The sequence below is a fragment of the Spinacia oleracea genome, chromosome 4 (genome assembly GCF_020520425.1).
Source record: "Spinacia oleracea cultivar Varoflay chromosome 4, BTI_SOV_V1, whole genome shotgun sequence".
Classification (NCBI taxonomy): domain Eukaryota; kingdom Viridiplantae; phylum Streptophyta; class Magnoliopsida; order Caryophyllales; family Amaranthaceae; genus Spinacia; species Spinacia oleracea.
The window spans coordinates 138,975,021-138,989,036 of NC_079490.1; positions in this window are offsets into that span (position 1 = coordinate 138,975,021).

The following is a 14,016-nucleotide window of genomic DNA, read 5'->3' on the forward strand; positions in this document are numbered from 1 at the left end:
GCTCCTAACTATGTGCAAATTATAAGCACATCAAACACCCCCAGGATAAACTCTTGCTCGTTCTCGGATAAGACTCATAGAGTAAAGCTCGATTGAAGCAAGAGTACAAGGATGAAACCTTAAGGGTTTGGACCACTTATATCTCTCATTACAATATATTGTACAAAGAAATGATGCAAGCGAAAACATGATCAAGACCAAATTAAGGTAGTGACGACATCCAATCCGATACACACAAGAATATATAGAAGTTAAATGAGAAAACTTGTTGTAGGTGTATTCCTAAAGCTAACTAAGCCCAACCAAGCTCATTTAATGGCTTTCTCTCTCCTATCAATGATTGTAATATAGTTGAGCTAATGTGCTAAAAAATCCAGATGATTCATTGTACTTTGACTTGGTATAGTTCTAAAAAATGCTTGCAAACAAACTTTACATGTTTATCTCTAGATGACTTTATTTCGGTTGGGTGTTATTTCTGGCGGCATAATGTGAAGACAATATTGGGAATAGGGTGAAGTTTTAACAATTAGTGGGAGGACAATTCAAACATGCTTTGCAAAGTGGCCTACAATACATCACATGCTAGTAACCATCATGTCAACTACTTTCAACTTACACTTACCTTCTCAATAAGGCACCCATAAAAACACTACGAACAACAATATTGTCTTATACAAGTTTATACAAACAAAGGAGAAAATTACTTAAAGATAATGTTACACTACTGCTTGAAGACTTTTTATTTTTTTGAACTATAATACTTTTCTATTTTTTTGTATTCCCCATTTCCAGAGCAAGACATACATTTCTTTCTTTATCGATTTTTTTTTAACTTGAACTTTGAAGTGAACTATGAAGAACAAACATTGAATGCATTTTACAAATTAATCACATGTAACAATCATGAGGTGAACTTGAACACGACTTTTTGAGGTTCTCACAAGCTACCATACTTCCATCATAAACCTTAGCTCCCATGGATTGGAGTATCAAAGAAAGGTTATGGCTTTTATTTGGGAGTATATTTAGGTAAGATTCATCATGGCTCTGATAATTCAAGAAGGCTTGTGTTTAGGCACAGCATGATACGAAAAATGGACTCTATACTAAATTAGAATGATGTTCATAAAGACAAGTGAAAATAAAGATAACTAAGACAAATCCAAACTTCAAGAACCATGGGAATAAGGGAAATTATAATATACACACAAGGATGCTTGAGAGCTACTTTTGGGTGAGAGACTCAACCGAGAAAGCTAGACTAGCATAGGAAGACAAAACATTTTTTTCAAAAGCTATATTTGGGTAGGAAAATTTTAAAGGCATACACACAAAAGTACAATAATCATTCAATCAAGTATCACCACAATGTACAAGGAATTTATAGCATGAGACAAATAAAATTATTATGAATGTATAAGCAGCCAAAGAGAAAACTATTATGCACAATGATGCAAACAATGCAAGGGTTAACACCTAGTATACTAAGACAATGCAAGAAATTATGAAAAATAAGTAAAGAAAAGAAACCAATACCTATATGAAAAGAAAAATATCAAAGAAAGAAAATAAAAACTAATTATAAATACGCTGTGAAGCTAAACTAAGAACATCGTCCCGATGTGGTTTAGTCGGGTGGTAGAGAGAATGTACCCCTTATCATGGGAAACGGGAAGCTCCGGTAGAGGGGGTCGGCTATGGCGGTGGTGGCAGTCCTCTTCTTCATCACCCTCTTCTACCCATCACGGAAGAGGATCATCGTGATCATCTTGCTCATCAAGAGTGTACTTGTTATGAACCATTTCTTAATCTTCTTCCATCCCTTTTCCTTCCTTTCCCTGATTCTTAATTTAATAATGCCATGCCAATGGCTTCCACATGCTCATTACTACTCCCTTACCACCCCCTCTACACCAACCTTCCCCTTCCCCCCACGCTCCCCCATACCCTATTCCTCATGAGGAAGTTAGGAGAGGTTCAAATGAGGGATAAGGCGGTTAAATATCACACGAGCCACACAAGGGTTGGGGAGAGAGTAGTGAGGAGTAGACTCAACTAGCCAAATGATGTTCCCGTCTTCCTCAACAGTGATATAGGATAAGTCTTTGAGATCTACTAGGTCTAGTTTTGGAGACATCGGCATGACTAGTTCGGATTGAGTAGCGGAGACTTCAAAATGAAATGATATCCGAGTCACAATACCCTCCACGACAATTTTTCTCAGCGTCGGGTCTTGACACTAACCAAAGTAAGTCAACAACCGTGACATGTTATCGAGAGGAGTAGTGTTGGTCAGCCACTTGAGATAGTAAAGGTCCTCTTCCTTGACTCGGTCATCCTCCGAATCTCTCGGGAAGAAAGTGCATGCTAGAGCCTTGAAGGCAATGTGGATGGAAGGATTGTAGATTTTTGTTTCTTAGGGGTATTTGGACTAAAATTTCTCACATTTTAGATGGACTCCCAAAACTTGTGCTTGCCGTAAGAGTAACGTAGAGGTTTTTTTAGTATGACCAAGATTGCGTCTCCACCCAAAGGCTTCCCGAAGCTCTGTTTTGGTGGTTTGGATGAACTTGTCGTGGAAAGTGAAAGAGATCCCTTTGGGGGAACCATGCTCATCATAGGAGTGGAAGCATAGAGTGCTCAAGAACTCGATAGTAAAGCAATCTAGTGCGATTTGGGGGATGGAACAAGGTCCCACAAGTCTACCACTTCAAGTAACTCCTTTACTTTGGCGTAAACCCCTAAAGAGACTAAGGAAACCCTGGCTAAGTTTATGGTGGGGATGAGCGTTGCATTACTCACACATTTGAATATGTGATCGTCCACCACCATAGTGGGATCAACTACCCACCTTCTCATTTTGGCTCCTATGTCTCGCCTCACTCTCCTTATTCGAGCAACAAGATCCATCAAACTTTCCTCTACAAAATCAGCGATTCCCGATCCTCCAAACCCCCAATCAAATACAATTTACATGTTTGAAGGACAATCCCTGCAATACAACAACACACTATAGCGCTACCAACGTCATGTTAGGTTATGATACATATGACAATTCATAAATCATGCGGAAAAACCATAAACCCAGGAAAACATATTATTTACACATAATCATTTAGCATAGATTAGATGCATACTCTTTGTTGCGTGCCTTCCCTAGCTGCGCCCGAACCGAACAAGAACAAGTCTTTAGGACTCCAAGTGTCGTCCCTCCGTAGATAGTCCACAGCACGTCCGGATTCGCCTTAAGATTGACCAACTAGAATCGCCCTTAAGGTACTATTATTTTCGGCACTTTATAGGCAAATGTGTGACTGAATTTTTCTCTCAAAAACTCACTTTGAATACTTTGAAACTTGTGTTATAAATTGTGAGCCCTAGCCTCATATTTATAGCGGTATGGAAAGGGAATCGAAATCCTATTCAGATACAAATTAATTAAACCTAGAATCCTATAAGAACTCTAATTTAATTAATTTATCAATTAGAATTAGGAATTTAATCATTAACCGAACTCTGCATGTTTTAGGAAACGTGCACGAACACAAACACTTGCACACACACGCACGGCAGCCACGATGGGCCCCATGCGTGCGCGCGAGCAGCAGCCCAGTCAGCGCCCGCGCGCGCTGCGCGCTGCGCGTGCTGTGCGCGCTGTGCGCGCTGTGCGCTGCGCGTGCTGTGCGCGCTGTGCGCGCTGTGCGCGCTGCGCGCAGCCTGCTGGGCCTGGCCTTGCGCTGGGCCTGGCGTGGCTGTTTGTGCGGCGCGCTTGGCTTGCTGGGCGATGGCCTGGCTTCGTGCTGGGCCTCGTCCGGCAGGCCTCGTCCGATGCTTATTCGTACGATGCGCTTCCGATTAAATTTTCCGATTCCGGAATTCATTTCCGATACGAACAATATTCAATATTTCCGATTCCGGAATTAATTTCCGTTTCGAACAAATATTTAATATTTCCGTTTCCGGAATTATTTTCCGATTCCGGTAATATTTCCGATTCTGACAATATTTCCGTTTCCGGCAATATTTCCGATTCTGGCAATATTTCCATTTCCGATAATATTTTCCGACACGTACCATGTTTCCGTTTCCGGCAACATCTACGACTTGGATAATATTTATATTTCCGATACGATCCATATTTCCGTTTCCGGCAATATCATCGTTTCCGGAGTATTCATTCCTTGCCTGTGACGATCTTAGCTCCCACTGAAACCAAGATCCGTCGGTTCCGAATATTCATAGATGGAGTATTTAATGCTATTAAATACTTGATCCGTTTACGTACTATTTGTGTGACCCTACGGGTTCAGTCAAGAGTAAGCTGTGGATTAATATTATTAATTCCACTTGAACTAAAGCGGCCTCTAGCTAGGCATTCAGCTCACTTGATCTCACTGAATTATTAACTTGTTAATTAATACTGAACCGCATTTATTAGACTTAACATAGAATGCATACTTGGACCAAGGGCATTATTTCCTTCAGTCTCCCACTTGTCCTTAGGGACAAGTGTGCATTTCCTAATTCCTTTGTCACTCGATGCTTGCTCTTGAACATAAGGTAAGAGTTGTCATCCTTATTATGTCCAGAGGTGTTCCTCGGTTTCAGAGTTCAACTGATCAAATAAACAGATAATCATAGCCTATGATTCATCCGAGCACGGCCATGCATTTCACAGTTTCTAGCTCTCCGAGTGGCCTTGTACAACTTTTAAGCATCTCATCCCGATTTATGGGAGGACAATCCCAATCTTGCGATCTTGAGATTAGACTTCGTTTGATAGGTGATTACCTGAGCGTTGCCTTTATAGCCTCCTTTTACGGTGCGACGGTTGGTCAACGTCAAAGCAACCAGTTCTCAAACAAGTAATCTCAAATCACTCAGGTATTGAGGATTTAGTGTCTAATAATTTAATGAAATTTACTTATGACAGACTTTCATCTCTTACAGTAAAGTTTCATAGGTCTCGTCCGATACTAGTCTTCCCAAAGTAAGTATCTATGCAAATGATTATGACATTGCCATGTCCACATAGTTCAAGAAACAGAACTACTAGTCATCTTGCATTCTAATCGTCTAACGTTTTCTATGCGTCCAATTTTATAGAAAACTCCGATTAGGGACCATTTTCAACCTTTGACATTCAAGTTCACTTGATAGACATTTCTTAGTCACAGGACTGGTCCTGACAGTCTATCTTGAATATATCGTCAAATTGAAGGGACTCATCATTTAATAAACCACAAATTAAATGGAAAAATGAATTCTTTTCATTTATTGTGAATGATTAACCAATAATGTTTTACAAAGATTTAAACTCTAAAACTTTAAAACATTAAACAGAGACATCAAAGCCATTCTCCAATATGCTTGATTCCCATAGCTGCAGTGTGCGAGTTGTGCTTCGCCTGCGGCAGAGGTTTAGTTAATGGATCTGATATGTTGTCATCAGTTCCAATTTTGCTTATCTCGACTTCTTTTCTTTCAACGAACTCTCGTAGAAGGTGAAATCTACGAAGTACATGCTTGACTCTCTGGTGGTGTCTAGGCTCTTTTGCCTGTGCAATAGCTCCGTTATTATCACAATACAGGGCTATTGGTCCTTTAATGGAGGGGACTACACCAAGTTCTCCTATGAACTTCCTTAGCCATATAGCTTCCTTTGCTGCTTCATGTGCAGCAATGTACTCCGCTTCAGTTGTAGAATCCGCAATGGTGCTTTGCTTAGCACTTTTCCAGCTTACTGCTCCTCCGTTGAGGCAGAAGACAAACCCAGACTGTGATCTGAAATCATCTTTGTCGGTTTGGAAACTTGCGTCCGTATAGCCTTTAACAATTAATTCATCATCTCCACCATAGACCAGGAAGTCATCTTTGTGCCTTTTCAGGTACTTCAGAATGTTCTTGGCAGCAGTCCAATGCGCCTCTCCTGGGTCTGACTGGTATCTGCTCGTAGCACTGAGTGCGTACGCAACATCCGGGCGTGTACATATCATAGCATACATTATTGAACCAATCAATGATGCATATGGAATCCCATTCATTCGTCTACGCTCATCAAGTGTTTTTGGGCACTGAGTCTTGCTTAGAGTCATTCCATGAGACATGGGTAGGTAGCCTCGCTTGGAGTCCGCCATCTTGAACCTATCAAGCACCTTATTGATATAAGTGCTTTGACTAAGTCCAATCATCTTTTTAGATCTATCTCTGTAAATCTTGATGCCCAATATGTACTGTGCTTCTCCTAGATCCTTCATCGAAAAACATTTCCCAAGCCAAATCTTGACAGAGTTCAACATAGGAATGTCATTTCCGACAAGCAATATGTCGTCGACATATAATACTAGGAAAGCAATTTTGCTCCCACTGACCTTCTTGTATACACAAGATTCGTCCGCGTTCTTGATGAAACCAAAGTCACTGACTGCTTCATCAAAACGTATCTTCCAGCTCCTGGATGCCTGCTTCAATCCGTAGATTGACTTCTTTAGCTTGCATACCTTTTTAGCATTCTTTGGATCCTCAAAACCTTCAGGCTGTGTCATAAACACAGTTTCTGTTAAAATGCCGTTTAAGAAAGCAGTTTTGACATCCATCTGCCATATTTCGTAATCGTAATATGCAGCGATTGCTAACATTATTCGAATAGACTTTAGCATTGCAACTGGTGAAAAGGTTTCATCGTAATCCACACCGTGGACTTGCCTGTAACCTTTTGCAACCAATCTAGCTTTGAAAACTTCAAGTTTCCCATCCTTGTCCTTTTTCAGTTTGAAAACCCATTTGCTTCCAATGGCTTGGTAGCCATCTGGCAAATCGACCAAATCCCATACTTGGTTTTCAGACATGGAGTCTAATTCAGATTGCATGGCTTCTTGCCATTGCTTGGAGCTAGGGCTCGTCATAGCTTGCTTGTAAGTCGCAGGTTCATCACTTTCAAGTAATAGAACGTCATAGCTCTCGTTCGTCAAAATACCTAAGTACCTTTCCGGTTGAGATCTATATCTTTGCGATCTACGCGGGGTAACATTTCTAGATTGACCATGATTCTCACCAGATTCTTCTAAAGATCTCTGAGTTTCATCCTGAATGTCATCTTGAGCATTCTCTAGAGTTTGTTGTTCGACTCGAATTTCTTCGAGGTCTACTTTTCTCCCACTTGTCATTTTGGAAATGTGATTCTTCTCCAAAAAGACACCATCTCGAGCAACAAACACTTTGTTCTCAGATGTATTGTAGAAGTAATACCCCTTTGTTTCCTTTGGATAGCCCACAAGGATACATTTGTCAGATTTTGGATGAAGTTTGTCTGAAATTAATCGTTTGACGTATACTTCACATCCCCAAATCTTAAGAAAAGACACATTTGGAGGCTTTCCAAACCATAATTCGTATGGAGTCTTTTCGACAGCTTTAGACGGAGCTCTATTTATAGTGAGTGCAGCTGTATTTAGTGCATGTCCCCAAAATTCTAATGGAAGTTCGGCCTGACCCATCATTGACCTGACCATGTCTAGCAAGGTTCTGTTCCTCCGTTCTGACACACCGTTCCATTGTGGTGTTCCAGGAGGAGTCAATTCTGATAGAATTCCACATTCTTTCAGATGGTCATCAAATTCATAGCTCAGATATTCACCGCCTCTATCAGACCGCAGTGCCTTAATCTTCTTGCCTAATTGATTCTCTACTTCACTCTGAAATTCCTTGAATTTGTCAAAGGATTCAGACTTATGCTTCATTAGGTAGACATAACCATACCTACTGAAGTCATCAGTGAAAGTGATAAAGCAGCTGAAACCACCTCTAGCATTTGTACTCATTGGTCCACATACATCTGTATGGATTAAACCCAATGGTTCATTTGCTCTTTCTCTAACTTTAGAGAAAGGTTGCTTCGTCATTTTGCCAAGTAAACATGATTCGCATTTACCATAATCCTCTAAGTCAAATGGTTCTAGAATTCCTTCTCTTTGAAGTCTTTCTAAGCGTTTCAAGTTTATATGGCCTAATCGACAATGCCACAGATAGGTGAGATCTGAATCATCCTTTTTGGCCTTTTTGGTATTTATGTTATATACTTGTTTGTCGTGATCTAATAAATAAAGTCCATTGACTAATCTAGCAGATCCATAAAACATCTCTTTAAAATAAAACGAACAACTATTGTCTTTTATTATAAAGGAAAATCCCTTAGCATCTAAGCAAGAAACTGAAATGATGTTTTTAGTAAGACTTGGAACATGGAAACATTCTTCCAGTTCCAAAACTAGCCCGGAGGGCAACGACAAATAGTAAGTTCCTACAGCTAATGCAGCAATCCGTGCTCCATTTCCCACTCGTAGGTCGACTTCACCCTTGCTTAACTTTCTACTTCTTCTTAGTCCCTGTGGATTGGAACATAAGTGTGAGCCACAACCTGTATCTAATACCCAAGAAGTTGAATTAGCAAGTATACAGTCTATAACGAAAATACCTGAAGATGGAACGACTGTTCCGTTCTTCTGATCTTCCTTTAGCTTCAAGCAATCTCTCTTCCAATGCCCCTTCTTCTTGCAGTAGAAGCATTCGGATTCAGAAGTGGGTTGACTGACCTTTCTCTTTGCAGATTTGGCGCCAGTTTGCTTAGTTGGGCTGGCTTTGTTGCCACCTTTCTTAGCATTCCTCTTCTTTCCAGATTTCTTGAACTTGCCCCCACGCACCATAAGCACATCCTGCTTATTACTTTTGAGCGTCTTTTCAGCGGTCTTCAGCATACCGTGAAGCTCAGTGAGCGTTTTGTCCAGACTATTCATACTGTAGTTCAGTTTGAACTGATCATACCCGCTATGAAGAGAATGGAGGATGGTGTCTATAGCCATTTCCTGAGAAAATTGCTGATCCAGCCGACTCATATTCTCAATGAGTCCAATCATTTTGAGAACATGTGGACTTACGGGCTCGCCTTTCTTAAGCTTGGTCTCAAGAATTTGCCTATGAGTCTCGAATCTTTCGACTCGAGCCAGATCTTGGAACATGTTCTTCAACTCACTGATGATTGTGAAAGCATCTGAGTTGATGAACGTTTTCTGCAGATCCGCACTCATGGTGGCGAGCATTAGACATTTCACATCCTTGTTGGCATCAATCCAACGATTGAGGGCTGCCTGAGTGACCCCGTCGCCTGCAGCTTCGGGCATCGCCTCATCTAGGACATACTCCTTTTCTTCCTGCATAAGAACTATTTGCAAGTTCCTTTGCCAGTCAAGGAAGTTTTTCCCGTTCAACTTCTCCTTTTCGAGAATTGATCGAATGTTGAATGAATTGTTGTTTGCCATATTAAAAACTACAATTGAAAAGAATAAACAAATAAATAACCATTCACAGTTTCTCTTAATAAACTTAAATTCTAGCATACATGCATAATTCAATGTTTATTAAGCATTTTATTCAAATTATGTGTTCCGGCAGGTGTGAATAAAATGATTCCAAGATCCTAAAATCATTGAAGAACTAAGCACAGTTTGTCGACTTAATCCTAGAACATCTTAGGTAAGCAAAAGCCTTTTGCTAATAGTCTAGAAACTATTCTTGGTTGATAGCACTACGACAGAAAATGCTTTTAATAGCGCTTAATAAGGCCTTTAACAGCGCTTCAAGAAGCGCTGTTGATGGCTCCGCTATTAAAAGTAAAAGGTACATTTAATAGCGCTTTTCAAAAGCGTTGTCATATGTAATATTAGGATAATTCAAATGTTTCTTTCATAGCACTTTATAAGCGCTATTACAGAAACGCTATTAAAGGTTTACCGCCAACTTTTAAATTATTTTCTAATAGCGGATGTATATAAAGCGCTGTCAAAGTTATTAATTTTTTTTTAAAATATATATTTATAATATACCTGAAATTTGTTTTTTTTTGCAACAAAAATAACACCATATATTGAAGAATAGTATATAGTTGAAACTTAATTTCCAAACCTCAACTAAAAGAAGTTATGTAATTGTCACCCTAATAAAACCGATTACATAGATATAAAATAAAATTCTAAACATTAAACTACGTAAAATACATTAATTAATAGAGTCTAATGTTTGTTGGTTCCTTCAACATAACCTAGCTATTATACAATTGTTGAACAACATGGCGCACCCATTCGGTTCTTTACTTCGTCAATCTGCTCTTTGTCATAACTTCGAAACTGAGAATCTGAAAAGTAATGTGAAACAATGGGGTTTAAGAATTCATACATATATAGAAGGGGAAAAATCGAAAGAATTAGTATTACCATAAAAAATAAGTGCCATACATGAAGAAAACAAATTGAACTTACATTATAGGAATAGATTATGATGTGATTCTAATTATTTGTGTACTACTACGTAATTATCAAGGTCATTTTTAGGTAATATTTATGCTAGGTACCAAATTATGAAGTCTTCTATAGTTTGAATGCAACCATAGTTGGATTGGCTGTTAGCTGTGCAGACTCACAATCTTTGCCTGTCTACGTTGGCCTTAGTATGTACTACATATATATGTACCTTTTTTTTGGAGGCCTGGTATGTCTTTTATTTCTATATTACAAAACCAATACTTCTTATTAGATTTAAAATATATAATATACATATCGGTCTCCATTAGCCAATATGAAGAAAGGACACAATATGTGAACATTACTTGATATAAAAACAACTTACCCATGCACCACCGGTGTTAACAGGCCCATGATTTGCTGTCATGGTGTAACTCATAAAGTAATAAGGTATCGATATTCCAAGGAAAAGACTCAGCCCCAAAACGTACATATTCCTCATGGAATTATTGTTCGTAAATTGAATGAAGGAAATCCCACTGGCAGCTGCAAGATAGTGACTAGTTACAAGGCATTCATAACATCAAATAGGTAATTAAAAATAATAATATACTTACCGACTATTCCATACAGAACGCAATATATGGCAGCAAATATTGGTAGAGGGATTGATGCAAAGAAGGATTCAAATTTTCCTGAAACAGATATTTCACAGAAGATAATTAAGCTTACAAAGATGAAAATACATGTATACTTAATTTCATTAAAGCTTCGATTGTAGCTGTTACTCCAGAACTGCTCACCAAATATGGAGAAAAGGATCATGAAAGATGTAGACACTTGAACAACTCTCCTACTTCCTACATGTGTCAGTCCAAGAAGCCCAACATTCTCCCTGCAAGAAAAAGTGAAAGTTAAATGTATGAGATATGTAGCAGCTTACTGAGATAAGAAGGTGCTGAAAAAAACCTTAGGGACAACTTCTTGAACCTATCAAAAGTAATAACTTAAAATTGCAGAAATTATATATAAAAACTTAAAAAGCTATCCCACTTAAACAATAACCCTACATAGCTCCAAGTGTGTTGCAGGGTCTTGACTCTTGAGAGGTCTAAATGTACGTAGTACTTACCCTCAACTGTCAACAGTTGAGATAGACGGGAAAAGGAATAATTTCCACTCAACTTAAGGCAGTAGTATAACTATCCTATTACTGTTTTAACTGAAACTGGACAAACTATCTCACAAGAGAAGAAGAATTTCAACAAGGAACTTCATTTACATTATTCTTTCTTGTAGGACTTCTCTTCTATTAGAACACTAAAACACGGTTTTAAAGAGGAACCAATTACTCGACAACACAATGTATTATTCTTGAACCAAGTGATTTCAGAAAAAAAGTATCTGCTATAATAGCTCCCTAAATTTACAAAAATGGGTTGGAAACGCTGCATATACAGGGCACTTACACCGAAGCAGTTGAACCAACAATAGAACCAAATAGACCATCAAGAAGCATGCTTATACCCTGCGTGCCAAAAGAACAGTTAACCTTCCTTACCACATATTACTCCAAGCGGAATAGCCAAACAAATTATTAATATAATCTCAGCCCAAACCTGCCACCCTATACTTCTGCTCAACGTATGACAGGGAGGAGGAGTGGCACCAGATAGGTGGGCAGCTGCATAAAATGTTCCAGTGGTCTGCACCAGAAAACGAATCATTCGAAAAGATGGATCACAAAAACATGCCAATATCCTACTACTTAAATAGAGCTCGTCCACTATTTTACCTAAAAGAGCTTTCAGCAACAAAGTGATTTTATAAATTTATAATACTCAAATCATGAAAACACAAGCAAAGTTATTAATTTTATGCGAACGTGATCAAACCTCTGCTGAGGAAACAAGTGCCGCACCCATTATCCCAAACACACTGCCTGCACTGAATAACGGTGTACCCCACTGGAACATTAATTGATTATCGTATAAAATTTAATTAAAGTCAAGCAATGGTTGTTAATTAAGCTCACTTACGTGTTAACGATATGATTTCAAGTAAATCCCCAAGGATGCATTTTTCGGTTCCTATAAATTCAAGAGTAATATTATAGTAACAAGAATAATAGATGCTCTTCATTAGTACTGTAGCTTTCGTACACTAACCCTTATTACTACAATTCTATAATTCTAACCTAGATGAAACTATAAGGATTAAAATAAAGTTGTGTGATGACTTGGCAATGCCCACCAATAAATATCATGGTATCACCTACAACAGAAGAGGACAAAAGGGGCAGCAACAGAATCATCCAAACATCTTTAAAAAGCCGTAGCAAACAAGACAGCAGATGCAATAGAGGAGAAAAGGAAGTGGGCTGGTAGTGCAACGAGTTTTAGCTATTAATAAGGGAAGAGAGCAATGAGTTTTGGTTGTCTTTTGTGTGAGTAAACAATTGAGACTTGTGACCTAAACTCACTATTTTGGAGAATTGTAGCCTCAAGCTAACTTGTAACCGCACCATTTTGTGTGCTTAATCTTCCATTAATATAAGCAGCAATCTTCCCCCATACTTGTTAATTTTCTTGGCAGATTTGTGATTTCATTACAAGCTGATGCAGTATTAAAAAGACATGATATTTCAGACATATTAAATCATGGCAATATTGCCACTAAATCCCTTAACCCTCAAGTATCAGACTCATCAGAAGCATCAATCTGTTTCAAGTTTCATATTATCACTGCAGTCGAATTAAGAACAATAGTCTCCATTCAGAACCAAGAATCGACTGACTACCATCAACGAGTGCATGGATTTGTTCAATTAAGAAGGTTTTAAGTATGTAAGCACCCGTATCAGAGTAACACAGGTAATATTTTGACAGAATCCGACAGTAGTTCACTCAAGGAACAAATAACGGTGGAAAACCAGTACATCAGATTGATTTGTAGCAAGATCAGTAGATCAATATTTAATCAGCATTCAGAGCAGATCAATATTCACATTAGCAGATCAGTTGATCAGTATGCAAGATCAGCAGATCAGTATTCACAGCAGCATATCAGTAGATCAGCAGATTAATATTCACAACAGCATATTAGTAAATCGGTAGTCAGTATTCACAGCAGCATATTAGTAGAATAAATTAGCATAAAAAAGCAGAACACAACAATCACAGCAGAATAAATTAGCATAAACAAGCAGACATATTAGCATAAACAAGTATAACAACACAATCATAGCATAACAAATTAGCATAAACTAGCATAACAACACAACCAAAAGAGATCATTACACATAGCACAAAGCAACATATTAGTAGCATTGCAGTAGATCAGTTCGAAGCAGCATATGAGGCGCACATCAGTCAGTTGATTTAAAATGTTATATAGTGCGCCTCACTTCAACTAGGCGCACCGAAGCAAGACCCCTACCGCTTTAGGCTTGGAGCTTTTTTACACATTGCATTTGAGTGATTTGACTAGGCATGTAAGACAAAATGAATCAACTCTTGACATAGGTGAAAGCGAAGACACCAAATTAACTACTTCCACTGGAGTGGTTTAAGTCCCTTCATATTTAGTAATGAAAGAGACAAATACGAACTCACTGAGAAAACACTTCTATTTTCCAAAAATGATCTTTTAATCAATACATTCACCACTTGCTTTAACTTCACAATTTCAGAAATTAATGGAGAAAAAAATTTAACCATGA